We start from the raw sequence: 5,396 nt of genomic DNA, 5'->3' as shown, positions 1-5,396 counted from the left end.
AAATGTCGCCGTTCGATGTTGCGAGCACGCGCTTTGAATATGTATAAATATGTGTGCGCAATTGAATTGATTTTTGCCCATGACCTTCAGGGCTCAGCCAATAGATCTATAAAGTCCACTCGTAGTATTGATTTTAGTATTTTCCGAAAAAGACCACTTGGGCGAATTAACATAGTGAAAGCCCTGTACACTGAGAGTAAAACACACAAGCTTTTTATGTCTTGAGTATAATTTCAAAATGTAATGTTTAAGATGAGAAAGATCAGTTTAAAACAAATTAACCCCCCTAGCATTAATTACAGATTAATTTCCCCTTTTTACTATCTGCACCAAAGACTTGCAAAATAAACATAACTTTCATGCTTAGCAAAAGAAGTTCCTGTTTGAACAAAAAATGATAAAAATGACTGCTCTTGTTGATGTGTCAGAATATCATATCAAAGTGCCAAGTTTAGAGAGAGAAAAAAAACAACAACAGTAAATTCAGTTTGCATATAATTTGGCTTCCTTTTTAATTTTTTTTGGTGCCCATCCCAGAGGTGCAGTATTGTTTTAAACAAGATGACTGGAAAGGACTGAATTTTTCCTTTTTTATGCCAAATTTGGTGTCAACTGACAAAGCATTTGCAGAGAAAATGGCAATGTTAAAGTTTACCACGGACACACACACACACACACACACACACACACACACACACACAACCGAACACCAGGTTAAAACATAGACTCACTTTGTGAGTCAAAAATGGGTGGCGCTGTAGTGTAGCGACGCGCTCTCCCTGGGGAGAGCAGCCCGAATTTCACACAGAGAAATCTGTTGTGATGAAAAGAAATACAAATACAAAATACAAATATGAAACAACAGATGTGTGCCAACAAAAGAACAGGTGCTTGCCTGTGAATATCATTTTCTATGTGCAGCTGCAGATGGATTGAATTCTTTTTCTTTCGAGGGCTGCAACTCCCACGTTCAGTCATACGTACACGAGTGGGCTTTTACGGGTATCCGTTTTAACCCCGCCATATAGGCAGCCATACTCCGTTTTCGGGGTGTGCATGCAACCCCCACAACCCGCACCGAACGCTGGCATGGATTACAGGATTTTTAACGTGCGTATTTGATCTTCTGCTTGCGTATACACACGAAGGGGGTTCAGGCACAAGCAGGTCTGCTCAAATGTTGACCAATGAGATCGGGAAAATCTCCACTTTTTACCTACCAGGCGCCGTTACCGAGATTCGAACCCAGGACCCACAGGTTGAAAGTCCAATACTTTAACCACTCGACTGTTACGCCCGTCGATGGATTGAATGAAATCGGCCAATAACATCAGCAACACACTGGCGGGGAAAAGAAGAAGACGAAGACGAAGAAAGCCTTATTCATCCTCTTGCTCTCATTGGTTTATTGTCTTTTTACGACAAGCTGATTATCTTATACGCGTACGCATTCATTCATTTCAGCGCGCGCGCGTGCGCATACACACACACACACACACACGCCCACACGCATACACACACAGACATACACACACACACACACACATACACACGCACATACACACACACACACACACACACACACACACACACACACACACGGTCACATACACACATACACACACACTCACACACATACACACACACTCACACACACACACACACACACACACACACACACACACACACAAGATGTGGTCAGTGAGTCAGTGTGGGATCGAACGGGATGTGTATCATGGATCATGTGTTCCTGTCAACGGCCAGGTACCCGAACTACAAGCCACTGAGCTACACCCCATTCTATCTCGAAAGGTGGTGTTGCTGCCTGTCTTCTGTTTCATGTTGTGGTGGTGTGTCAGACACCGAGAAAAAAACCACAGGGAGCGAGATGCTGGTGCTGTCTGTTTCATGTTGTGGTGGTGTGTGGTCCGGTTTGCAGACCACAGGGAGCGAGATGGTGGTGCTGTGTGGCCACCGCCTGTCCACTCCTCCCCCTTCCTTCCTTGCAAATACCCCCCACCCCCCACCCCACCCGTTTCTTTCTCTTCCCCCAACTCTTTTCTCGCCCCCCCCCCCCTTCCCCTCCCAACCCTCCCGTCCTACCCCTCTGTGTTGTCCTTTCGCCTTTCGATCTGATCCTTGGTGAGGATGAAACACTGACCTGTTGACTGAAGGTTAAACGTACCATTATGACCGTCTGGGCAGTGAATTCACACCCTCCGTGTCCAGTCCAGGGCTCGTCATCAGTGGACAGGCGGGGTCCAACATGACCCTCTGTCCTTCTGCCGTTCTTAACCTTCCCCGTGCGAACGTAGTATGGCTGCCTATATGGCGGGGTGAATGAACAAAACGGTCATTACACGTAAAATGTTACATGTCTGTCTGTGTGTGTATGTTTTCGTACCTGAAATGTGATTGAATGACACAGGAAACGAATGATGAGTGCCAAATGGCAGCCGTCAGTCCGGTCGGCTCTGCCCACCAGGCAGCCTGTTGTTCGAATGACCCCGTGTTTGTAAAGCGCTTGAAGCTCCGTCTCCGACAGAGGGTATAGGCGCTATATAAGTATCCATATCACCATCATCATCATCATGATCATCATCAAGTCAGGTTCCTATTCACACCTGGGTGGAGTGGGGAAGCTCGGAGCGAAGTGTCTCTCCCATGGACACAACACCACATGCTGAAACGGAGACTCGAACCTGAGCACTGGTAGAACACTGGATCAGAAGTCCAACGGCCAACTGATTCTACCACGCCGTCTCTTGACATGCATAATTGTCAGAACTCTGCCAACATGGCCTCAGTGAACATTGACAAAAAGACAGACAGGCCTACTTAAAATTCCACAAGAAGACAAGCTTACACAGCGGCTGCAAAATATTGGAAGACGAAATCTAGTTAGTTAATTATGTTAAAAATCGATGTTCAACCAATGTTGGAGTAAATCTGTGTTTTGAATGCTTTACCAGCACATGACGGTCACCTTTGATGTGATTTTTTTTCCTCCAGTTTTTTCAGTGTGTGCCTCGTGTCGTATCAACCTTAAGGTTTCTTCTTCGGTCGTGGGCTGCAACTCCCACGTTCACTCGAAACTGTACACGGGTGGGCTTTTAAGTGTATGGCTGTTTTTACCGCGCCATGTAGGCAGCCATACTCCGTTTTCGGGGGTGTGCATGCTGGGTATGTTCTTGTTTCCATAACCCACCGAACGCTGACATGGATTACAGGATTTTTAACGTGCATATTTTGATCTTCTGCTTGCGTATACACACGAAGGGGGTTCAGGCACTAGCGGGTCTGCACGTATGTTGACTTGGGAGATCGGAAAAATATCCACCCTTTACCCATCAGCCGCCGTTACCGAGATTCGAACCTTAAGGTTTAATGACTAATAAAGTGTTTTCTGTTCTATCCATCCTGTTCTATTATATCACATTCTGTATCTCAGTAGCTTAGAACCCTGTCCGAAGTGAATAAAATGACTAGTCCGTTTTGGGGTGGGTTCTTTTTTATTGTTTTTGTTTTTTTCTTTTTCTTTCTTCTTTTTTTCGAGGGAGAGAGAGAGGGAGAGAGGGAGGACAGGTGGACACAAGTGAGAAACAGGGTTTACTGTGACTGGGATGCAGTGGTGCTGTTTGTGTTGCTGAAGTTGGTGGTGATGGTGAAGGTAACGGTGTGTGTGCGTGTGTGTGGTGGAGTGGATTTGTGTGTGTGTGTGTGTGTGTGTGTGTGTTTTGGGGTGTATTAAATACTGGTTAAAACTCACTGCTTCACCAATGTCACGACTATGTATACAGGCCTATGAAACGCTCCTATTAAAACACGAATCTGGTCAGTTTAACTGGGTATCGAGCATTCATAAAGTACTGACTGAGAATGGGTTTGGTATAGTTTGGTTGAGTCAAGAGGTTGGATATGAGCATGGTTTCATAAGTGAATTTAAAGACAGACTTATCTCATGCTATAAGCAAAACTGGCACTCACACGTAGAAGCTAACGATAAATACAGGTGGTTTTATTCCTTTAAAAGCGTCTTTCAGGCAGAAAAAAATTATCATGTGTAACAAACAAATGGCATAGGGATAGGCTCGTTAGGTTTAGACTGAGAGTGAGTGGACTAAAAAAAACTTCAACATTAGTTTTCCAGCGAAGAAGATGCGAATACTGTGTGTCAGTCGTGCGTGAGTGCGATGGAAGATGAAATTCACTTTCTCTTTCATTGTACCGCATACGACGATAAACGGAAAAGAACTGTAGTATGATAAATTCTTTCTTTGGTAATCCGAATCACAATCATGTTGTGAATATTCTTTCGAATGATGAGTGAAAACTCTTTGAAAGCTCTAGCCAGATTCATAGCAGAAGCGATGTCTGTGAGAAAAAAGATAATGGAACAAAATGACAACTAAAGATGATCCACATTTAACCGCACGTTTTATGTATCTGTGCACATGTGAGTGCGTGCAATATTAAGTATGTATTTTGCGCGCGCGCGCGTGTGTGTGTATGTGTGTATGTGTGTGTGTGTGTGTATGTGTGTGTGTGTGTTTGTGTGTGTGTGTGTGTGTGTGTGTGTTGTGTTAGAATCATTCAAGAGGTGCAACAATATGCTTAATATGATATCCCCCTTGTCCTGAGGGCTGTATTGCTATGTGGACAATAGAAAGACTTTTCACGTTTCACTTTCACACACACACACACACACACACACACACACACACACACACACACACACACACACACACATCCTTGACAAGGACAAGCACCCCGTAGCCCCCACCCCACCCCACACCCCACCCCTCCCCACACAAAGGGCAAACCCCCCATACGGACACTTCCACCAGGAAATGACGCCACCTTAATTCACTCCTTAACACACTCAGCTCAGAGTTCACGAGGTGCAGTCTCATGTAATTCATCGCTGAAAACTCGGGCGGCCAATCAACTTCACCACCAGCCAGCCACCACCAGCCAGCCAACCAGCCAACCAGGCAGCCAGGCATGCCCTTCCTAACAACATGTTTCCTCATTCTCACCCACACACTCACTCCACTCCACTCTGCATACAAGCTACGTCAGCGGAGGAAACACGTAATGAGTTGTTGTCCAGGATGCCGTGTGTATACGCACGTAGTCCGTGCGTGTGTTTGCGGTGGATCATACACTGGCTGACTTCCGGTTAATCCGGCATGATTATAATTCATGTTGTGTACTAGCTGCTGCTGTTGTGATGGTGAAGAAATCCTGCCGGAGTTTCTTCTTCTTCTTCAGTCATCATTACTATCATCATCTTCTTCTCTCTTTCTTCTTCTTCGTCAGTCATCATTACTATCATCATCTTCTTCTCTCTTTCTTCTTCTTCGTCAGTCATCATTACTATCATCATCTTCTTC

The sequence above is a fragment of the Babylonia areolata genome, chromosome 4 (assembly GCF_041734735.1).
Source record: "Babylonia areolata isolate BAREFJ2019XMU chromosome 4, ASM4173473v1, whole genome shotgun sequence".
Taxonomy (NCBI): Eukaryota; Metazoa; Mollusca; class Gastropoda; order Neogastropoda; family Buccinidae; genus Babylonia; species Babylonia areolata.
This window is presented reverse-complemented; position numbering follows the sequence as displayed.